This window comes from Panthera tigris, chromosome F3 (genome assembly GCF_018350195.1).
Source record: "Panthera tigris isolate Pti1 chromosome F3, P.tigris_Pti1_mat1.1, whole genome shotgun sequence".
Taxonomy (NCBI): domain Eukaryota; kingdom Metazoa; phylum Chordata; class Mammalia; order Carnivora; family Felidae; genus Panthera; species Panthera tigris.
The window spans coordinates 47,139,670-47,165,299 of NC_056678.1; positions in this window are offsets into that span (position 1 = coordinate 47,139,670).

Consider the following 25,630-nt stretch of genomic DNA (forward strand, 5'->3'; position numbering starts at 1 on the left):
TCATATTTTCAACCAGTCATCTAATTGCCATCTTCGATTCGCAGAGATATGCAGAGGGTATTTTGTGTAAAAACAATACTCCTTTATACTTGCTAAAACTTTTGCCTAAAACACTAATCCACAGGCCAGCTGGCTTGAATCACTTGAGTTGACAAGGACTAACATTGTGTTACCAACAGGCAATTCTAAAAGAACACACACACACACAAATTAGTTCAGCAAGTGTCTACTATGACTCCTCTGCCTTAGGCTCTGTAGCCAATCTCTCCATTGTAATCTATTATCTCTTCACTTTTAAGGAATGGAAAATATAAAAAGAGTTTATTAAGTTAAAGAAGGAGAACACTGCCTCAGTGTTTAGAGCAGATCTGATTCTAAATTACCATTCCAGTCCTTCCCAGAAAGAAAGGTAGCCTCTTCTTTTTTTCTCTGTTTTTTTATTTATTTTGAGAAAAGAGAGGGAGGGGGAGAAGGAGAAGGAGAGGGAGAGGGAGAAGGAGAGGGAGAGGGAGAAGGAGAGAGAGAGAGAGATATCAGGGGAGGAGCAGTGGGGGGGGGGAAGGGAGAGAGGGAGATGGGGAAAATCCCAAGCAGTCTCTGTACCATCAATGCAGAGCCCCACACGGGGCTCTAATCCCTGAACCATAGATCATGACCTGAGCTGAAATCAAGATTCAGATGTTCAACCAACTGAGCCACCCAGGTAGCCCAAGAGTAGCCTCTTCTTAAGCTGTAGGTGCCAGGACCATTTATGTTACTGACCACTTGACACATCAAGATCTCCAACCTCTATAAATTGCCTTCAGTTCAGACTTAATTTAACGTAAGTTTTATGGTAAAGTAAAGAGAGTAAATGTGTTTGCATTTCACCATCTACAGGCAGGATACTTGCTCTACACTATCCAGCCTTCTAACATTTTATTATTTTTCTCTAGCTTTCTGTATTCTACATTCAGACATCAAAAATTATTTGCAGTTATCCAAACTCTCTGCCTATCTTTTATGCCCCTTGCAACTGCTGTACACTCACATTGTCTAATTAGGTGCTTATGCTTTAATTCCCCGAATGCTCAAGATTGCATGTATTGTCCTTATGTGCATCCCTTTTATTAGACTGTGCGGCCCCTGAGACAAGTTGTCCTATCCCCAATGCCAGACACAGTGACTGAAAAAGTGCCTATAATTTGATAAGTACATAAAAACAAATACCTCAAGTTAATAATTTATGACTACAAAATATTTTCAAGTATTTAAAACATACATATTCCTTCTATATGATGGCATATGCAAAGCTCTGTTTGTCCACAATAACTAATCTGAACCAATACTAAATGAAACATGCTAATTTAACATAGGCTATATTGTAGGCAGGAAAAATAATTTTCCCTCTAACCTTCTGAGTTCTTAGCTGAGGCTCCTGCAATACAAGATACATTAACAATAAAACAAACAGAAGTTTATTAACATCAATCACTCATGTATAAATAAGAGAAATGCAGAGAAAAATTATTAACTCAAAGAGGTAGTTTAGAACTCCAGCTTAAACAACATCTGTAGCCAAAGACAAAAGATAGCAGGGAGGCCACTTATGGGAAGGTTACCAGGAAAAAAGCATGGTAAACAGGGTTAAGTTCTGTTACACAGATTTAAGTCTTTATTACTTTGTGCATAATAAGGATATAAGGATGTCTCCCAGGATTAACGTTTGTCCTTCCTGGGAGAGAAGGAAAGAGGGACACCTTTGTAAATTTATTTCTTCATTTTAGGCATTTAGTGGGAAGCCAGAGAGTTTTTCTTGCATCTGCTTCTTCTTAACAGCCTTTGGCTCAAAATAGCCCTTATGCTAAAGTAGTATATTTGGGGCTTGCATGCCCTGAACTCCTATATTTTGGGATGGCATATTCTGCTACCCCTTACTACCTACAATAATGTCAGAAAATATCTTTATTTAAATGACCTCAATGTTGAGATATATTGTCTCATTAGGTATCCACATCTAGTAATATTTAATAACCAGAGTTGACAGGTAAACAGAGTTAGAACAAACAAAAAGTCAATTTCATGTGTCCCAAGAATTCTTGATTTCCCACATTTATCCCTATTATTATATTTAATATTATGTATTTATTAGTAATAAACAATTAACAAATCATTGAAAATAGTTGGCTATGAAAAGAAAATTGGGAATTAACTTTTATTTCACTATCTATATTATAAATACATTATAAATTGTAAACTTGTGAAGTAATATGAGGAGTAAGAAGAACCTCATTAAAAAACTGACTTTGAAATCACAAAGTGCTGTTCTTAAGTCAAATTTCTACCCCACTTACTGCCTCTGAGATCTTGGGAAATTTATTTAGGCTATAAAAGCTTAATATCTACCTCAACGAGTTATAATGATATGTAATGATCATGCAAGCAAAAGACCAAGCAAGGAGATTAGTTTATGCCCTGATCATTTCTTATCATTTACTATGATTTTCTATTAATTAAGGACTTATTCTTCATGAAACAAACTTAGATAAATCTTATCTTTCCAGTAGCTGTCATAAATAAGTCAGGGATTTATTCCCATGATCTAAAATAAGTTTTCTTGCCACCCAATGTTTACCACAATATGGAGTGAGTTATTGGATATCCATTATTCTTCAGATAACTTATCAATAATATATAAGATGCTCAATCCTGGCCTTGTGACTTCAGGAAGTCCCAAGAGCTAATTAGGCTATATAAGTCTTATTCCTTAAAAAATGTATTTTTAATGCTAAGGTATCCACTAGTCTAGAAGATAGTAATAAAAATGAAAATTTACCACCTCAAGCAGAAGTTATTTCTTTATACTTAATATACAAAAATTATAAAGACTTCTTTAGTGCTACATATTACAGTACTAAGTACTGGGGGGGGGAAATATATTTAAATAATTTTTAGCATCAATTTTGGTAATCCTCATATGCTTAAAAATAAAAATCTTATGCATAATTGGACCAAGTGGGTGAATCTTTACATGTAAATAACAAGTACTTCTTATAGTACTGTTAAATTTTAGATTGTATCAGACAGGTTTTTGAACCCCAAACTAAAAAACACAGATAATTAAAAACAAAACAAAAAAATACCCCAAGGCTGCCAAAATTTTAAGGAAGTAGATCCTGAGCAAAAAAGGAAGTACAGAAGTGAGCCTGGATGTCTTAGGTGCTTCTTCCTCTTGGCATTTAACAATCCACATGAGGTCGTGAAAAGCCAAAATAGAGAACAAAGATTTTTGCAATCTCTCAAAGGTGAGATAATAGGAATCAAATGTAAGACCCACCAAGGGGAAGAAGCACTTGTAAATAATTCAGTTTTCCACTTGTGAGAACTGAAGGAATATTCTCTAAAAGTAATTGCAGGCTAGAAAGAGACTAGCTTTCACAGAGGCTGAAACCACAGCAAACATGAGGTCAATTACTGATTGAATTATGGTTATGTACTTGTAGCCTACATTGAGCCCTTGGGGTTGGAAACTGAAGAAAGCTATCAATAGTTTTGCAAGAATGGAAGCAGTATTGAAGTCCATGTCTTACGGAGGTGGAGTGCTTCTGATTAATATACTGGGCTTTCACTTGCACTGGAATTCAATGTCAATGAGATGTAGAACAGCTCTCCAAAAGTTTGATATCCAGCTTTAAGTAAGCTTAATTTTACACTGGATTAAAGTAATGTGGACCTAACTGAACTGTCCGTGAAAAACAAAAGTAAAACTTCTATGAAGAATGAGGATCTAAAAGGTTACATTATTTCTAGAATTTTTCTTCCACAATGTTCAGAATTCAACTTTTAAAAATGACCTAATAATGGACAAAAATGAATATGATAATCATGATGATAATAAGAGAAGGAACAGAAAAAAAATAAATTTCCATTTCTAGAGGAAAGCCAAAGTTTGGAGTTTTGAGAAACAGATTTTAAGATACGTGAAATTAGTATTTTCAAGAAAATGGAAACATGTTGGAAATTTTCATAAGGGACCTGAATTCTAGAAAATGGTCATTTAAAAAAATTAAAAGAATGAAAGCCATGTTATATGTGAAATTGAGGGGTAAAAAACTACATTGAAAATTAGATTAGGTAGCAGAAAACAGGATTAAAAATTTGAAGAATAAAACAAATAAAAAATATCCAGAGGAAAGAACACAGAAAGAAAAGGGATACAATGAAGAGGTTTAACTTATGTGTAATCGGAGTCTGACCAGAAGTTAAGACAGAATGAGGCCTAAGAATTATTTGAAAAATAATAGTTGATGATTTTCAAAACTAATCAATGATATCAAGTCACAGATTTAAAGAGCTTTTCAAACTGCAAACTAAATATATATAAAGAATACGATATATATTGTATTCAAACATCTAAAATCAAAAGGAGGGGTGCCTGAATGGGTCAGTCAGTTAAGGGGCTGACTCCTAATTTCGGCTCAGGTCATGATCTCATGGTTCATGAGTTCAAGCCCCACATCTGTGTGGGGCTCTGTGCTGGCAGTGTGGAGCCTGCTTCAGATTCTCTTTCCTTCCTCTCTCTTTGCCTCTCTCTTTGCCCCTCCCCTGCATGCATGTATGCATGCACACATGCTCTCTCTCAAAATAAATAAACTTAAAAAAACAAAATAAAATGTCAAAAGGAAAGAGAGAATATTAAAAACATTCAGACATCTTTAAAAAATAATGACAAGACTCATTAGTGGTCTGATGACATAAATGAGAACAAATGACCATGCAATGATTTATTTTCAAGTGCTGAAGGAAATGCAACCTACCAACAAAGAATTCTTTGTTGTAAAGGTGTTTTTCAAGCAAAAGTATAATAATACAATTGATAAACTGGACTTCATTAAAATTAAAAACTTCTGCTTTACAAAAGATGATGTCAAGAGAATTAGAAGACAAGCCACAGACTGGGAGAAAATATTTACAAAGAAAACATGTCTGATAAAGGATTGTTATACAGAATAAGCAAAGAATCCTTAAAACTCAACAGAAGAAAGCAAACAATCCAATTAAAAAAAAAAGGCAGATCTAATAGACACTTTGTTAAAGAAGATGGCAAATAGGCTCCACATCATCTGTCACCAGGGAAATGCAAATCAGAGCAACAATGAGTAACAATACACATCTATTAGAATGACCAAAATCCAGAACACTGACAACACCGAATGCAGGTGAAGTGTGGAGGGAAAGGAACTCTCATTCACTGTTGGTAGGAATGCAAAATAGTACAGCCACTTTGGAAGACAGTTTAGCAGGTTCTTACAAAACCAAGCACACTCTTACTGTATGATCCAGCAACCACATTCCTTGGTTTTGTACTGTCCTTTCTTAACAATTATACTTCAGTAGAACTGTTAAAAAGTACTAAATTAATAAACAAGAAAAAAAAAGTAACTTTCCAGAAAGTCTTCTTTAGCCCTAGGTATTAGTCAATGTTCTCCAAAGAAACAGAACCAATAAAATGTGTGTGTGTGTGTGTGTGTGTGTGTGTGTGTGTGTGTGTGGTGAGAAAGAGAGAATGAATGAGAAAGCTAGATTTAAGGTACAAGATTAATTGTGTAGGTGCAAGTCCAAAATTTACAGCGTAGTCCAGCAGTCTGGACACCCACAGAAGAATTGTAATTCAGGTTCAAAAGCAGCCTGATGTATAATTCTGTCTTCTTTACGAAAGTCTTTTTTTTAAGGCCTTCAACAGACTGGGTGAGGCCCACCCATATCATGGAGGGGAATATGCTTTATTCAATATCTACTTATTTAAATACTAATCACACACCAAAAAAAGCCTTCACAGAAACATCTAGACTAGTATTTGGCCTAATATCTGAGTACCATGACCCAGCCAAGTTGACATAAAATTAACCATCACACCCAATTTCCTAGAATATAATTTTCCTATTTGTCCTTCTTATCATCCTGTACTTTTTCTATTATGTTGTTTCCCACATGTAAATGGACATCTTCATTGCTAGAGCATGAACTGCATAAGAGAATCTACCTGACCTACCTCCCCATTGCTGTCTCAATGACAGCACTTGGTAGAAATTTAATATTTATATCCAAAGTGACAGAAAGTGATTATATATGAGCTACTATGAAGGAGGACTTAACAAGACTTGGTCAATGAGGCATGCTCCAGGAGATTTGGAAAGTATAAAAGGCATTGACTCAGGAAAAGATAGGAGAAGATATGTAAGGATAATAGTAACAGTGACAACAGAGGATGAGATTTCCAAGGAAGACACACAAAGAAAAATAAAAGGTTACCCAATAAAACACTCAACTGTAGAAGGTATATTGTGCTTATTTTGATTTTTATCACTTTTATTAATGATGCAGTGGATACACTCTAAGTCAGACTCATAAAAACAGAGATACATTGGGAAGTGAAAGAAGAATTGGAAATCCTGAGAGTGTAAGTAATTTATTCAAGTACACACTGCTAATAAGTGGCAGGGTCGGTATAGCCAGGTGGTTTGGCTTTAGCATCTGTACTCCTAGCTAGCTGTCTCTTTTGACTCATTGGAAATTGATAGAAGACAGACAGAACTTGGACAAATGTTCACAGTTGAGGATGAATTCAAAGAAAAAGCACTTAAAGAGACTGAGAAATTATAGCATAGGTAGGCATGCTGGGATAGCATCATATTACAGAAAAGATAGTTTTCAAGGGAAGATAGCAATGCCATAGAGAGGTGAAGAAGAGAAGGATTGAACAAGAAAATGTAGGATTCCCTCTATTTTTAATTTTTAACATCTGTAGTATAATAAAAAGCTGACATTAAGTACCTTAAATTTAGAAAAGGTATCTGCTATTATCTTTCCTCTCTGTTCTCTGAACTGAGTTAATTAATATTCACTAGCCTCTTTGCTGTCTGACATTTTGACTTTTAGACCTCAAGGGCATCATCATCCTGGTTGTTCTTTCAAACAGCTGTTATAATGATAACTGTCAACTATTTAGAATTATTTTAATGACATAATACCCTCTTTGCTGCCAATCAATTATAATAAACAAGAAATTAAATTTCCTTTTTTTCCCAGACTATCAGAATAAATGTATTCTAAAATTTGGCATTTCTATTGCCCAGAAAATAAAATAAATTAAGAATGCTCAAACCATGCTAAGATCTTTCCTTTTTTAACCTTGGTAAGTGTAGTTTAATGTGTTCATAAGACATTTAAAAAAAGGTATTTTGTGTTTATCTCGGGATCTCAGAGACAGTTTGCAATATCAGACAGCATATGTCAAACTTTTATTTTTGGAAAAACATTTTGCTTAAATTGATCATTTAAAGGCTCAAGAGTTTACAAGATCAAGGCATATGTGAGAAAAGGACCAACGAGGAAACGAAATGTAGCTGGATTGGTCTTCATCCATTTGTCCCCAGTTAAGGAATAGCTGGGCAGAAGGTCAGCTGTGAGTGAGGAGAGAAGCGATGGAATAAAATGCTCTATGGATCAGAGGTCAGCATTTGTCACTGTCTGAATGACTGGCCTTCTCTGCTAATAGGCAGCCCATATAATATATCATCTGAAATGACACGAGAGAGAGTAAAACCCTAGGTAGAGAAGTAAGAATGTATTGAGTTAAAGAGGAAATCTGAACACCTTTTATCCAAACTAACTCTCTTGTAGAACAGAAAATCTTATAAAATACCCAAATGGGAATTAGTCTATAATTTTGCAGTATTTTTGCTTCTATTTACATTCATACCTGAATGCCTAAAGTCTGATATCTGTCTACACAATGTTCAGGACAGTATTTTCTCCAAGATCTTCAGTATCCACCTTTGTGTCCAATTCCCCTGGCCTATTCTCAGCCCTCATCCTGTTCACCCCTCTGAAGCACCCAACTCCTCTGACTGGACTCTGCATATTTATTTTGTTTTCTTTCGCATTGTTATTCTTGAAATCCTTTTCTCATTTGTCTTGCATAATAATGCACTCCTCTTATATATGCCATCAGTCTTTGTACACACACTGTACTGGCTCTTCTTTCTCCTCAGGTTTAAAAAAAAGAAGAAGAAAATGAATGAAGAAAAAGGCAGTCCTTCAGGCATTATCTTTGGCCCTCTTTCCTTGCCTCCTGCAGTCACTTTCAACTATTTAAATCACAGGATAGCTCCAAAGACCAACTCTCTGACATGACTCTTAAATCTTCAACCCATAGCCCATAAACCACTCACATTAAATCTTTCTCCACTACTCCTTGCAGAGACACTTGTGGTTCTTCTTTCTAGATTTTTCACTCTAATAGCAGCTCCATTTACCATATTGAATTCCTGCCCTGTCAAAACACAACACAAAATTCACCTACTCTATTTAGGTTTCTGCTACTTCCATAGGAAAACACAGTAGTCCCAGTTTGTCTTTTCAGAGTGTGTTACTCTATCTGGCATCCACTGCCCTTTCTTGTGATTTTTTCTTTTAATTTTTCTACCACATTATATTGTGAACTCCCTGACAGGAGGGCCTAAGTCTTAATCGTTTTTATCTCTTCCCTAAGATTTAGCACTGCGCTCTTTGAACATAGAGAGCCCTTAATAAATGCTAGTTGTTTTTCTTTGACAATGAGATCTTAAGTCTTCCTAAAACATTATGAGAGGCTATAAATAAGATGCTATGATGTAGTGTCTCTAAACAGGCAAGTGCAAGAATAAATTAACTTTATTTTTCTCTTAAAGGAAGAATATTATATCTATTTTTAGGCTTTCATTGTGATATCTATATTCAGTGTTTTCCCTGGAACTATTTTATTGCAGATGCTCTTCTGTTACAAAATAGATTTATTTTAAACAATGTAAGTAAAAAGTGAATTTTGTTCTTTATTTTTTTTGCAAATTAAATATAGTTCTAAATATGCTAGAATAATTTATTATTTAGGCCTAAATTAAAGATATATCATTAATTTTAATATCCTCAAATACATGCTTGGTATATTGCATCATTTGTTTTGTTAGTTTTTTAATCAGAGCACACATAAACTCTTCTTCATAATATATGCATTATATATTCCTTCATTACTACTCCAAAGATCTTTCTTTATCTCCTTATTTTTATTTACATTTCTTCTCTTTCCTAACTTCAGCTCTTTTGTCCAACTTTGGAAGAACAGAGCTACAATGACAATTAGATGGAAAGCTGTTAATAAAAGAATTTTGATTGCTGATGGGAATCCCAATGATCTGGTCCACTTTTCACATAATAAAGCAATTTAAATATAAGTGTGCTTTCTTAATAGTGTCATTTACTGACATTTAAAATAACTCAGTTCAATACATTGATTAAAAAAGAATCACAGAGACCAATCTGTAAAGTTTATTCCATGTCAGTGTTTTTACAAAATAAGAAAGACAAAAGGAAAAATTTAATATTTTATGGAGTTGCATTTAATTAATTTATAGGATTGGTCTAGAGTGGCACATATATCCTAATGGCCTAAAAAATATTCTGGGCACTTAATAAGTGCCCAGGAAATATTTGTGAAATGAATAAATGAATGAGAATATGGGTTTTTTTTGTAGTTTAAATTTTCTTTTTTTAAAAACCTAAATTATATTAGTTGGTAAGTGTTCCACTTTAACAGTCTTCACTGATAAATGTTGTTAACTTAATATCAATCCACCAAAGACTAATGTATTGGTCTCTAAAATCCCAAAGTCTAGAAATCATTAGCTTGGAGGATAATTTTAAAATTTTAAATTTCCATTCCCACTTTACCCATCAGGAAAGAACTACCTAAGTATCTGGACACTGGATTCAGGGTGATATAGAAAGTTTTAGCACAGGGGTGGGGGGTTGGGGGGGGTGGAGAGGATCAGTCAAGTCAAAGTCATTTTGAAAAGTAAAGTTTAAGTAAGTAAATAAATAAATAAATAAAATGTGAATCCAGAAGTTCAGATGGAGTCAATCTTAAAGTAACATAGATAGAAAATGAACCAGGTGATCAACTTAGAAGATGAAAAAGGAGCGTCCAGGTTGTTACATGTGTTTTTGATCATTCACCTACAAATAGAGGTGGACCCTTCCCAACTAAGGATGCCAATTGTACTTTAGGTTGTTACCTGAACTCTTGACCAACTGGCTATGAATTGTTTTGTTTTATTTTATTTTATTTTATTTTATTTTATTTTATTTTATTTTAGTCTATTTATTTATTTTGCGAAACAGAGAGCAAGAGAGCAGATGAGAGCAGGAGAGGGGCAGAAAGAGAGGGAGAGAGAATCCCAAGTAGGCTACAGCTGTTCGCACAGAGCCCAACACGGAGCTTGAACTCCAGAATTGTGAGATCATAACCTGAGCAAAAATCAAGAGTCAGATGCTTAACCAACTGAGCCACACAGGCGTCCCAAACAACTGGCTATGAATTAGAAGTTTCAACAACCGCCTACATGGGTTTGATTAATTTGCTAGAGCTGATTACAGAAATCAGAAAATCCATTTACTCAGTATATTACCCATTTATGACAAAAGATATTAAATGATACAAATCAACTGCCAGATGAATGGTTACATATGGTGAGGTTTTGAACAAAGGAGCTTCTGTCCTCATAGAGTATGGGACCTGTGAAAGCATTCTGGTTTTCTAAACTGGAAGTTCTCTGAACCCCCTCCTTCTGGTTTTTATGGAAGCTTTATTACACAGGCATGATTGATTAACTCATTAACCATTGGTGATTGATTCAACCTCTAGCATTTCTCCTCTCCCCATAAATGAGAGGAGTGGGACTGAAAGACACAATCCTGGAATCACACGGTTAGTTCTCCTAGAGAACAACCCCAATCCTTAGGTGTTTCTCAAAAGTTATCTCATTAAGATAACAAAAGACTTCTATTGCTCTCATCACTAATCAGATCCCAAAGGTTTTAGGAGCTATATGTCAGGAATGGGGTTGGAGACCAAAGGGATATATTTATTATAACTCACAATATCACAACATCCATACTATTTTCTACTCTAATTTAAAAACAAGCAAACAAAGCAAAACAAAAACAAATACACAACAGTGTTATGGATGGTTTTTCAAGAATGTTAGGTATATGATTAGTTGTGCTGATCAGGGGACCCTTTAAATAGGGGTATTAGATGTATTCTGTAAGAGAAATGCATTCCCTCGGGCTTTAGAATGTAAATCTCCAAAACTGCACTTAAGAACAATAAAATTAAGAGTATCTACAACCTCAATCAGGAAAAGTGAACGTTGTCAAAAGGATAATACAGAATGATAGGGAAAATGATGCCTAGCTTGTGTCTCATGGCATTTAGAAAGAATATCTTTTGATAAATATATACTGGAGATATCACAAGTTCTTTATTGGAGAGTCTTAAACATTGCATAAGAAAATCCCCAACATTGATAAGTATATTGATATGTTTCTAATGTGTTACATTCTTATATAATTATTCTGTGAAGGGCCATAATGGAAGTATGTAATGACACTATGTGTTTGAGCCCTAGTAACCAACTTCTATGCTTTGGCAGCTTCAACATTATTGTGTGTATTTCAGCAAATAATTTTTAGTATTGCACATTAGAAAAAAATGAATAAAACATATGTATCATTTGGTGCTTAGATATGTAATTTTTTATTACTCCGTAAATTTTTCTTTTCTTCCCATAGGATGTGAAGCTTTGTGAGAAAATTAAATTATCTTCCACTGCCTTGCAGATCAATAGTATGTTCTATCATTGTTTCATTCTTGTCTTTAACATCAGGTGAGATCCAGATAATGGGACAAAACTCTACATGAATATCTTTGGTCTTTCTCTCCCATCTCACATTCAATCGATCACAGAAGAATTTTGGCTTTGCTTTCAAAATGCATCTAGAATCTGACCACTTTTTTTTCATTCACGGCTACAGCCTTCATCTCACCACTATCTCCACTATCATTCTATATCTGGAACATTCAAAAATGTCTCCCTGATTCTATCTCTCATCCCACAAAACATATCCAAAATTTACAGCTAGAATAATCCCTTTAAAAGCCCAAGTAAGAGAGGGCAAATTTATGCTCAGTACCTTATAACAGCTCTTCACTTCACATGAAGTTCCATAGCTCCTAGAACCATCTTCATAGTTGCTTACAATGTTCCGCATTATGTGCACCACCCTCACCCTCTTTCCACTCTACTTGATTTCCTACAACTGTTGCCTCCCTCACCCCACTCCATCCACGTAGCTCCCTTGCTGATGCTAAAGCATGTGAACACACCAGGCCTTCTGGTCCACCTGGTATCTGTGCTACACAATACCTACTCTCCACTGTGTACTATTTTAGTCATAGACTTTACAAGCTTGTAAAATAGTATATAATTAACTTATTTATTACATTTTTCACTGGCATGCTCCATTAAAACATAAGGACAACAAGGGCATATATCTTTTGATATTTAATTTATAAATTATATAATATTCCATAAACAAAATGATACATAAAATAAATATATTTTATATTCATATTTTATAGTTGTATAGCTTTACAGAAATGTATACAGTTATATCCTAAATAACTAGACTAGAGCTCAACAAATATTAGGTTCTCTAAGTCACTTTAGTATGAATGAATGAATGAATGAATGAGTGAATGATTCTGAAAAGCAAAGCCCCGGAGTTATACTTAAACTTATGTAGATATGTGAATCCTTACAACTTGAGAATATCTTTTATTCCTACACATTTGTTGAATTTATAAACCAGTTCAATTATTACAGAAGTAACTTTTGGGCTAAAAAATGACATATTGTTCCTGATTTGTCTTGAGAATTGCAAAGCTTTCTCTTATAAAGTATATGAAAATGGAAAAGAGCCAAGGTAGAGCATTATGTACAGACAAATAAATCCAGGAAGGGAGTTATTCAGAGATCCAGAAAGGTAGAAAGTTGCTTTATCATAATGGGCTGGATTTCAAGAACAGAATTTTAAATCCTGGAAAAAAGACTTGGGGTGGGGAGGGATGCAGATAAGCAAAAAATATCCTATGTAGGAAGTAGGATGCAACTACTTATAATGCAATATCTACCCCATTGTAGTCATTTGATCCCAGTACATAGGAAAATTAGACAAATGGGGGCTTAGAAATAAGAGTAAAAACAGGAAAACTGTTATATTATGGGAAGAATACACTAAGGATTTCAACTTGTAAATCTCATTATCAGCCAGTGAGCACTGTGCAATAAGAACACATCACAGCAGACATGAACTATGGCTAACACTCAGTTTGGACTCCTCCATTCCAAAAGCATTAATTCCAATACAGTGTCTATTTTGAACCATGTAGCATTCATAGCCTATACCCTAACACTAATTTACTGGTACAAAATAATTAAAGGTATTTTATGATTTCACTAAGATCCACTTCATTAAAAAAGACATTATTTGGGGATGTTTAATGTCTTCACAAGCACACTCATTGCTGCTGGTCAACATATCATGTAAAAACCTATAGGAAGAGTCAGTAATTATGTCTACTTATATTCAGAGCAATGAAAATGTCAGCATGTTAAGCATCCTCGTAAGATTACAACCTTCCCTTTACTCCAGAACACGTACGACAGTTAATTTAATACCTGGCATAATGGAAAACTTCAGCAAGTCTAACAACTCCCTAATGGCTTCTTGCCACAGCTGCTTGATGGGGGAAGAGAGTGTATCCAATTTTTATTCCTATTTAAGCTCTAGAGAAACAGGCTTGTTTATTTATAGGAAACAATGGTTTAACAGTAGCACTTAAAATATATTGCCTGCCATTTTTAATATTTATTATTTCATAGTGACTGATAAAAACAGAAAGAAATAAAATTTTAAAGACAGAAAGAGATACAGCTTTGTCAAATTCTAAGACTCGGGTTAAGAAAGCTATCAGTGACAGCTACTTTGGAGGAAGAAACATTATTTAGTCAAATTTCAGATAATGAAAAATAATACAACAGATAAGAGTAAAGGAAACTACTATTTAACTTATTTGTTTTCAGACTATAAATTCAAACTGTTGTGTAGATGACACAATCACTTTTTTCCATATAACATATATGTGAAGAGATAAATTGAAAGCTAAATAATCAAAAAATGAAAAGATCTAATTCCTTCCAATAGAACATACAAAATGTCAAGGGTAATTCTGGGGAAAGAGATTACAAAAGTGGGCTGTGTGCATTGATATCCTCCCTTTTTTGCTTGAAGGAGAACACCAGACATAAATACAATCCCTTCTTGCCATTACTTCCTCTTACATTTCTGAGTTGGTTTCTCCCTTGAAATCATTTCCTCTACCTTTCTGCAGTGGAAAATACTAACTCAACTAATGGCAGTAATCTGACCTAACACAAAACCTAAGCATTTATATTTTGAATCCTTTTTTTAGCCAATATTTCGAAATAAGAAACATAATTACTAGCTATAAAATATACTTTGTTATTACTATGTTTAAAAAACTCTGTGAAATTAAAAACAAACAAAACAACCTTGAGGGAAAAGGTCAAAGAACTGGTTTTAAAGCTGGATGAAGGGATGCCTGGGTGGCTCAGTCAGTTAAGCATCTGACTTCAGCTCAGGTCACGATCTCATAGTTCATGAGTTCAAGCCCTGCACTGGGCTCTGTGATGTCAGCTCAGAGCCTGGATCCTGCTTCAGATTCTGTTTCCCTCTCTTCTGCCCCTCCCCCGCTCACACTCTTCTCTCTGACCCTCAAAAATAAATAAACATTAAAACTTTTTTTAAAAAAAGCTGGATGAATAAGTGATAAAAATGGGAGTAAGATATCAGACAACAAAATTTTCCTGTGAATAATTTCATAAATGACTAATACAAACTCATATTTTGTTTTTCATTTTCAAGAATGATGGAAACAAAGCACAATTTTACAAGTCTTTTGAAAATTGTAATCTTCTCTACAACCCTACAGAATTTTAAGAAATGTGAGGCTATTTCAGGGAAATGTGGAAGATTCAGACAAATGCTCATGAAATCCTATTTCAAATGATAACACTCATATCCCTTACCAAGACATAAGGTTCTTTCTGACCTTCCCCCCACTATCTCTATGTTCTCACTTACCTATATTAGTGCTAGTGATAGAGAACAGGTCATAATTTCCTGCATGCAATGTTTTCCTTCATATTTCTGTGACTTTTTACTAGTGCCCTGAAAAATAAGAATTTTTCCCACTCCATTTCTTTAACAAACAAGAAAAAAAATCTTATTTATTTTCAAAGAATCAAATCAAATATCTCTTTGTAATTCTTTCCCTGGACCTCTGAGAAGGGTTGAGTTCCCCTCATGAACCACGTAACCTAAACATAACATTACAAAATATAACCACTTAATTTCCACTATGTGGAAATTATCTGTTTTCTGTGGTTTGCTTCTTCTACTAGGTTATAAATTCCTTAGTTAGAAAAACTTTGCTTTATTTATCTCTGCCTTTCTAGTGCCTAGCATGATGATTGGCACTCAATGGGTGCTAAAAATGTCTGTCATAAAATAACGGATTTGTCCTCAGAACTTGGTAATTGGTAAGAGGGTCAAACTGTGTCAGCATCTGTGCAATTAGCACAGGCCACATTCATGTAACTTTTATTGCGGTATGTTGCCATAATTGTTCCATTTTATTATTATTGTTGTTAATCTCTTACTAATATATAAACTAAACTTTATCATAGGTATGCCTGTACAGGAAAAAAACACAGAATAGAGAGGGTTTGGCACTATTCCCGGTTTCAGATATCCATTGCGGGTCTTGGAACATATCCCCAATGGATGAGGGGGTCTACTGTGCTCTATATTTTAGTACCAGTGGTCTGAAGAGTAGTCAGTTTTCCTCAAGACACGAAAGCCCACAATTTCTGTTATTGGATAACAGCTTGGCCTGAAGTCTAATTTGTATTTATTTAATTGAATGGGAAAAGTGTAAAACAAGCACATAGAGACTTTTAGATGTTGATGAAAACACTTAAATATCAACATTTTAAGCATAGTCCTATGCAAATATCAGTCTTCATTTTAACACTGAATATAAACTATAAAAATATAAATTTTAATTTTATGACACTCAGATACCAATGTCAGCCCTAATCATAACATTGGTATGCAGCTTTCTGCTGTAACTTTTTTTTCTGATTTCCTAGCACAAATAACAACTCATATTCATATAATCAAAGACTCATGGAATATTAATATTTTTACATCACGTAAAGAATTCTCCTAATTCTCTTAATTAGGCCTCACCTGAGGGTCAACCCTGTCTGTACATTATGGAGATCAGGGGAATATTTATAATATACTGCTGCTCAGGCTCACCACCCGAGTTTCTCAAACGATTGATTGTTGGAGATAAGACAATGCTATGTACTTTTGAAGCTCTCCATGCATTTCCAATAAGTCTAGAGGAAAAATGCAGTCTTCAGAAATGATGTGAAACAGTTGGGCACTGACATACAAGTTGAGTACTCAAAACTTTAAAAAACTGGAGGAGGATATTTAATGATAATAATTAATTATATTTACATAGCATTTTCCACTTTACAATGGGTTTGCCTATGCTTTATCTTGTTCAATTTTGAACTTTACCATAATTCAATACATAAGAAATAATTTCCACTCTTCAGACAAAGAATCTGAAGCTCAGGAACCTTTCCGAAAAAGTGCCCAAGGTCACAACTTTCATATGCAGGCATCATAACTGAAACCCAAGCATTTGGGCTGTAAGTTTAGTGTTATTGCTGTATACCATATGATCATTACATCAACAGGACACTGAAGAGACTAATATAAGCAAAGCAGACACTCTGTTGGGTGGCAGTAAAAACTTATACGGGATATTTGGAGGAAAACAGATATCAGAAAGTAGCCAAGATTTAAAGTAATTTTGAAAAAAAATGAGAACCTGAAATGTGTAGTAATCAATGAAAAGGGGATAAGACACTGTCACAGAAATACATGCAAATCATACACATGTAATATGCTACTATTTTACCATCTTGAATCTATGTGTAAAAAAGCTTACGAATTAATTCACTTTATAGCTGTAAAAGAAAATACAATTCATCATTTTCTCTAATTATAATAATCAACCTCATTGAACACCCTAACCCCCAGAGTAAGAGGCTGTTGGTTTATGTAGGTGAAAGAAACAAGAGAAACAACTAACTCAATACAAATTTTAGTTCCAAGAATATTGATCTTTTTTAATGTTTATTTATTTATTTTGATAGAGAGGAAGAACAAGCAGGAGAGGGCACGGAGAGAGTGAATCCCAAGCAGGCCCAGCACTATCAGTGCAGAGACTCATAGCGGGGCTCAATCCCACCAACTGCAAGATCATGACCTGAGCAAAAACCAAGAGTTGGATGCTTAACCGGCTGAGCCACCCAGGCATTCCCCAAGACTATTCATCTTCTCTCCATTTCCCTGTTTGGTCTTAAGGAAAGAGTGTGGTCCTCTTGTCTGTGGGAAGCAATATGCCCTGATCTCACAACTGGGTGCTACCTCCATTGGGGTGTACCTGACCTGGCCCATATATGGGCTCTAAGGTCACTTGGCTAACCCCCTTTCTATCAAGAGCATCTTGATAGAATTCTCTGCTGCATGCCCTGGCCAGTGTATCTTCTAGGCTCTTCTCCTTACATAAATAGAGTTCTTGGGTTTCTGGCAATGCCTTCTTGCTGACCAAACCCTTGACTCATCTGTCACAGGCACCATGGACCTTGGTAATGACTTCCCTCACCTGCATATGCTGCCCTCTAGCCTTCAATAAAATATCATGTCACTCCATGCTGGAAACACCTCTGACAAGCTATGGGCCAGGTTCAGGGATGATAAAACCCCCATGGAATTATCAGTTATTTCTTTTGTTCAAGTTTTGAGTGTTAGTGGGGTGGAGTGTAATAAATGCATCCCTGAGTGTTGTACATGCTAATGAACAGGAATCAGTCAATGGATAGAATCTGAATGGCAGGACTGAAATAAGCAGCCCAAATGGCACCATGATTCTTCCTTGTTCTCCTACAAGATAGGAGCCAGAGAATACCCTTGGCCACTATTAGGAGGGAAAATACAACACTGCTTATGTCAAAAAACTGAAGTGCATTTGTTTGATGTATTTGGATATTACAGTTGAGTCATTAAAGGACCAGTTTCCTCCACAGAGACCGACCTCCCTCTACTGGAATAACTGGGAAGTTGAGCAGTTGCCTAAGAAAAAATTAGCCTTTTATTACCTCCACTACATGACCTTTAATCACTGCATTCTGATTTACCAAAAAGGAAGAGCAAACTAAGGGTTGATCTAGAGTCCTTTCTTTTGGATAACAATATTCAAGTGGCTCTTTTATCAGGTTGAGTGGGGAGACCTATTACACATTCAATTTGCCAGATTTGGAAAAGGAGTTAAATGGAAGGGAAGTATCTGTATCATCACATTTACTGTCCTGTCACAGGGCACTTGAAATCTCTTGTTATTTTGCCAGCAATGAAGAGGCAAAGCCATGGAACTGGTCCTTCTGTCAGGAGTGACTTGATGATATGCTGATAGCCAAAAAACAAGTGTCAATGGCTTTAGAGCAGAGACTGACTCACACTGAGAGCCCAGAGATGACTCCTTAATTCTGGGTCCTTGGCAATCACATCTTTCTCAGGCCAAGTTGCTACACATGCTTATTCAGTTATAAAGGGGCAAGGAAAAGCACCCAAGCGAGACAATTTAATTCCATATATATTCTTTCGTGGCTCAAGTAAACAACAACAACAACAACAACAACAACAACAAAAAAAAAAAAACCAAAACAGCCCTACCTTATCCCGACGACCAGGGGCAAATATGTTGTCAAGATGTTGACTCTTCTTGCCTGCTGGTCTCTGGATACAAGGAATCAAAATTTCCCTATTGGCATCCATAGTTTGCTCTCATGGGACCTTTTCCGTGACTCTTGGCAAGAGTATGCCACAGGACCTCCATTTCTGCAGAACACAGAAGAATGTGAACAGGACGGACAAAATTTTACAGTGGGCCATTGGGAGTTTTATAAGTGCTTTTCCTTCCACTCTTTGGTCTCCAAAGTGATGTGTTCTTCCTACTGGGTATAGAACATAATGTAGGGGTGGAGGATATCTTTGACTTAATGGATATGACTGACAGATGGCAACTCATCCTTTGAGAGTGTTGCCTCTGAATTGGTGTTTCAGCTGTGCCTTTAGTAAAATATGCCAAGTGGTCTATGAGGCCAACTACTTCTAAATTATGTGGTTTATTATATACCCAATGGATATCACAGTTATGGGTCAATTCCTGTACTTCTACAACATGAAATGGTCCCCTGGTCATATACTGTTTTGTGTAGGATTCCAGGTCTGAAGGTGATGTATTCCATAAACCACTGGATAGTGCTGCCAACTAAGGTTCTACAAGAAGAAAAGTCAAACCAATATCAAGAATAGGTATTTACTCCTGTGAGGAAAAACTGCTTGATTTCACTTCTAAGACAGAAAGGTCCCAATGTAGCTAACTTGCTGTTGAGTACCCATTCAGTCCCCTTAAATATATTGTCATGTCAGCATGGCTGCATTGGTCTCTGTTGTTGGCAGATTAGATCTTCAGAAACTTCAAAAGCTAATTAGCTTTTATAAGTGGTAATTAATGTTTATGGGCTTATAGATAGCCTCTATCACTGCAACCATAACCAATTTATTCATGTGCCATTTTGCCAGTTCCATTGTGGCCACAACAAAGCTGGCTAATGCCAAGTAACCAAGACATTTTAAATTCAGTTGTTCAATGTCTTTTCCACGGTAAATGCTTTCTGTCCATACAAAGTAGATGATCATTTCCTCTGGTCACTGCCTCCATCCATGGGGAGTTTTCCCTCTTTACTGTCTTTTAAGGTGACCTTCAAACTCTGGTATTAGGCAACTAGCAGTTCATTTTCAGTTGGCACCCACATGCACAGCCAAATCATCCACAATCCAAGCTCAGGCCTTTTATTCCTCTTTTACTTGGCAATAAGATACCTCCCCAGATGGTCATAGGTACAAGCCAGTGGAGGGCATTTCTGGTGGGTGGCATAGGGATCTGGGCTACTTTGTGCCTCTGTGGCTTACTAACGCCTCTGGTCCTGATCACGATTGATGTTGTACTATTTGTGGATAAACTGTAGAGAGGCCTGTCCAATTTCACGGCTTGATGGGCCTGACAGACCCTCAGTAATAATGGTCAGGTCATTTGGTAATTATGATCAAGAGTTCTGGTCTCTTCCAGGAACCAATAACATACTGAGAGCTGAAATTCATTGTGAGCTCCACATTGCATTGTTTCCTAATACTGGCATTTATGACCAGGGATTTTTTTTGGCCACACGGCAGGGTTGTTTTCATCACAACTGGGATTGCTGCATGGATCTTTTACTTTGTCTTTTACTTTGGAAGGGAGGCATCAAGGAGACCCTTCAGGCTATCATGAAAATCTGACCCTTGTGAAGAAGAGGAAGAAGGAAGTGGGGATTATTTGGAAGAGCCTTAACATCACAATGCAGTCCTAAGAATTTGGGAGCAATGCCAAAGGGGAGTCCTTACACTAACGTTGACTCTTGGACATGTCTGATATCTCACATGAATGGGTCTGTATTAGTTCCCCTTTCCATGCTTAGTTATTGTCTGGGAGCAGCCCGTGAATGTGTGGTTTCGGTAAAAAGTCAATGGTGGATACAAAGTGTCAGCAGCTGGGATATTGTTCAATTATGCTCTCAAAGGGAAGAAGTAGGAGAGGCACATTTTCATGGCCTCTATGGACATAAACAACCTTCTGATTCTGTTTTTTGTTTGTTTTTGTTTTTGTTTTCCAAATAGTTGTGGAGAACAGGATCACTGAAACAGAACTACACATCTAGATGCCACACTCTGTGGTTTCTACAACTGCTATTCTATTAACTCCCATCCTAGAGTAAAGACACCACACATAGCAAGTTCTTCCCAAGGTTCTGTACAGAAAGTAGGCTAAAGTCCCTCTACTCTAAACTTTTTCTTAGGCCTTTGAACCCACCTCCATCTTCCAGGAGATTAGCACAAATTTATTGCACTGGTTTGACATTTCTCCTTTCCAGTCTTCCAGGGCTAGAAACTATTAGGTTTTTATGCTCTTCTCTTATGATTGGGCTTTTAATATTTCATATCTGGAGTTGATATTACTACAGCTTGAGCATACTAAATTTCTTATCTAATCAACAACATAGAGTATATGTCAATGAAAGGTGAAAGAACTAAGAAAATCTGAAAAAAAAGCTTGATTTTCAAGTCTTGAAATATTACTTTAGATATCAAAAGGTGAATACATTTGTTCCTTCATTCTCTTTGTATTCCTGCTATAAATCCTATTTATTTCTAAAGCAAATGAATGCTTCCACAGACTAAAGAATAATCCTGAACAAAGGAACTTGAAAGAAAAAAGTACATATTTTTTAAATGTAGTATCACCATTATGAGCTGTGACAAATAAGTGACAATGCAAAGGCTTATAAGGGTCGAATAAGGAAGTGACCTAGCTGAGGAAAGCAATCAGAGAAACAGTCCTATCCACATATGATAGTTGATGGTTACTGAAGTCTGCAAATTTTAACCCTCCTGTTGCCATTGCTGAAGGAATCCCACTAGCCTGCTGATGATAGGGTGTGTGTCAAGGCAGGTGGTGAGCAATGGAGAATAATAGCATAGTAATGTACCTATGTTAGCCTGACTAGCCTATCCCTTTGCCTAAATATTAAGAAGTGATCTTCTTAGTTCAAGAATTTTCACAGAGAGGTTTATTGCCCTGTGGAGTGAGGCCTTTCCAAGGATTTCTCTATTCTGTTTCATACATTTGTCTATGTTCCTTTAACTTCTCCTATCATTTTAACAGTCCTACTTTCCTCCTACTCTTTCTAGTCTAGGGACCTCCCCCTAGCCTACATAGGCTTGTAAATAGTCACAAATATCAGCAGGATAGGAATATTTTTCACATGGTTCCACTGCTGGATAAGGGAAAAGTAGAACAGATCCTGAGCACAAAGAAACGTAGAAAAGCCACCCACCTGGTCTTATTCCAATTACAGAATGGACTTATTGTCATTTCTATAACTAAAAATAAAATATGGATCTCTAACGCTGCAAAGATACTTTCTTGCCAACTCTCCATTTCTTATGGAGGGGTTTATGAGAGTAGACTGAGGGTACCTCATTCTAAAATGTAAATCTCCCCCTTCTGTAATTAGGGAGGTCATCCCAATCCAAATGAAATGAGTTTTTGTTATTTTTAGTCCATTTACTTTGCCCTCCACAAGACTTGGCCATCAGGATGCTTGGAACTGCCTCCAGCCCCAAGGCAGATGCTGAGTAATCCAGGGAACATTTAAGCCACCTAGAGAACAACACTAGAGGGAATCAGTCTCTGCATTTCAATTAATTGCTGGCCACTAAGCCCACTGCTATGCTTTATCTCTCCTAATCTTTGCCCTTCTCCTCTTGTGCCTGTGCCTCTTTTCTCCTAGGACTGACTTCCTACCAGTTCCTCTCTCAATTACTAGAACTCAACTCTGTGCCTGAGTATAGAGAATTTTCACTAATACATGTTGTTCATCTGGTATGTGGATTTAGACTACTATACTCATAAGCTATGGTGTCACCTCCATCTTGCATATATATTTAATATGTATAAATAGGTCTCTTATCTAAATAGCAGTTAAACCTCATGACTGGAGATGAAACTGAATCCAGAGATATCCAGTTGAACAGTATCTATTATGAGCAACATGTTGGAAAGTATGGTTTAGGAAACAGTGGCAACTGAATGCTTCCTTGTAGCCCAGGACTGTTATCCTCTAGGACTTGGCTGAGCATGAGGAGTAAAATTGGGCAAACAGATGGGTTTGCCTTGGACATGATAGCACATTTCCTTGATCAGAGCGTGAGTTTGCTGCTTGTAACAGTGTGGCAGAGAAGGGCCTAAGAGTACAGATAGATATTAAAATTGCTGCCTTGGCTTCATTATTCAAAGTCTAGCAAACCAGAACACAAGTTTAGAAAGGATTCTACACCAAATTTTCTTCCCATTTTTGTGTCAAAAATATGTTTGAGCCCGTACACTGTATAACATCTTTCAAGTTTCTACGGAGGATGTACAAAAAGCATTTGGAACTTACAATCAGTTTTTTCCTCTGTGCAACATAAACATACAGAGCACCCTAACCCCCTTCAAAATCATTTTTGCCAAGAGAAATAAATAAGATGTAAGGAAAATATTTTAAATTTACTCTAACATGTATCAAAACTGTCCTTGAAGATCTTTTGATTTGTGTGAGAAGTCACAGTATCTATGACAACTAAATAATAATGCAGGGCCATTATATAGAACATCCCAGCAATGGTAATTTGATGAGAATCATCAAAGAACTATAAAGAAAAGAACTGTATTATCAGAATAAACAATGATGGCCTGCCTTGTGGTTAAATAAGAGTATCCAGATGGCTTTTCTCAAACACGCTGAAAATATCTCCTGCTCTCGAGATATATTAAGTTCTACAGCAGGTGATATTCATCCTTTTCCCAATAGGAAACGCAGTGCTCAAAAGCATAGACCTCAGAGCCAAATCTCATGCATTTAAATTACTCCTCTGCCACTTAAAAGATGACCATGAGAAAAAATAATTACATCTACTATGCCTCAGTTTCCTCATGTGTTATATGTCAAAATAATTATACCTACTCAAGGAGTTATCAAAAAATAAATAAAAATTTATATGAGAAAACGTGCAGACCAGTGTCTGGCAAATATTAAGTACTCAATAACTATTAGTTACTATTGCCAAATTTCCTTCCCTATCACTCCTCAAGAAATATTCACTTAAAACCAAGCCATACCAATCACAGGTTAATGACTGAATTGTTTTCCTATCTGTAAGGGAGATGTTGAGGAGAGGAACACTTTGTGAGGAGGAAAAGAGTGGGAGAGAATGCTAGAAGAAGGGAGGAAAGCTAATATGTATTCAGCACTTAAAAATCTTCAGACATTTTCATGTACTCATTTTTTCCCTCAAACCAACCCTAGTAACTTGCACAGGTTTGCACAACTAATAGTGGCAGAACAGGAATTAGAACAAGTTCTTCTCTTACCAGTGAATATAATGTTCTCTAAGAAAAAGAGTGAGAGAAGGGGACAGGTAAATATACGTGTATTTTAACTAGAAGCTTATTATAGCAAAAACTAACTTGCCAAAGGTTATTATATAATTGCTTAAAGTTTCAATTTACTCACATAGGTACTATTCACCTCTTTCAATTCTCCTGTCAATAATAAGCATATATAGAAAAGAGCTTCTTGCGACTGAACAGTATTCATTGTGTAAATATTTTATATGTTTACAAATTCTGTGGTTATTTTCTGCTGCTAATAGTTCTTAAATCACTGTAATTACCGAGTGTGATATGTAAATATGAAACTTTACATGTACATTTAATAAACTTGCCTTTACTAAACACAGTCAGGTTTCATTAAGCTGTCTTTTCAGTTTTGTTAACTATACCAGCACATAACTTGATGTTAATGAAAATGTGCCCTTTAGTTTTAGGTGGCGACCTTTGCTAAAATGAATTTATCTCTACAGTATATTTTTAAAAGTTAAAGGAAACAGGATAAAAATATGTTCTAATTCTGAAAGACTAATCTTAAATAAATGTCTTTAAATATAGAATATAGTTCTTACATTACTGTCTTCTCACATGTAATGTACCTGGAAGGTATGTTATTGATTTATTATTGTGTTTCTTGATAAGATGCTTATAAGATATCTGCTTACTTATTTCTCCTCAAATTAGTAAGACAATATGAGCACACAGGTAAGCCATAGGCAAGGGCTAAAGGACAGCCACTTAAAATCAGAAAATGTGTATAACTGTATTTTTATCACAATCTTCCTGATTCTAAAATGAGGTTAGACTTGGCATTGTATTGATATGATTAAAAAAGCTCTGTCCTTTGCCTCTCTCTCCAATCTCATTTGCTCCTATTCCTTTTTATTCATTTAAAAAGTATTTATTGAGCACTAAGTGGTAATATTGCTGGTGATATGGCAGCAAACATCCTTGCTGTTGTGGAGTGTGTATTTCAGTATGAGAGACATCACAAATAAATATACAAAAACATCAGAAAATAGTAAGTACCATGGGGAAAATAAAGCAATGAAAGAACACAAAAACCACCATGGGTTTTAGATAGGAGGGACTTGATAATTTATAATAAAGTGGTTTGGGAACATCTTGATGAGGAAGTGATAATTGAACAAAGATCTAAAAAGCTGACTCAGCAGAAGAAGCCATGTAGCTACCTAGAGAAGAGCATCCAGGCAGTGAGAATGGCACATTATTGTTTTGGCAAGGCTGCGTGTTCATGTTGAAGAAATAGTAAGGAGACCTTACAGGATGACTTCAGCAGAGTAAACAAAGAGGGAGGTAGGAGATGAGGTCAAGCCATAAAGGAGAAAGGTGCAAGTCACATACAGCTTTGTGGAGACATTGCTTTTCATTCTGTAAATGGAATATATTAATTTGCTGGTTTGGTGAAGTTGCCATAAACTGATTTATGCT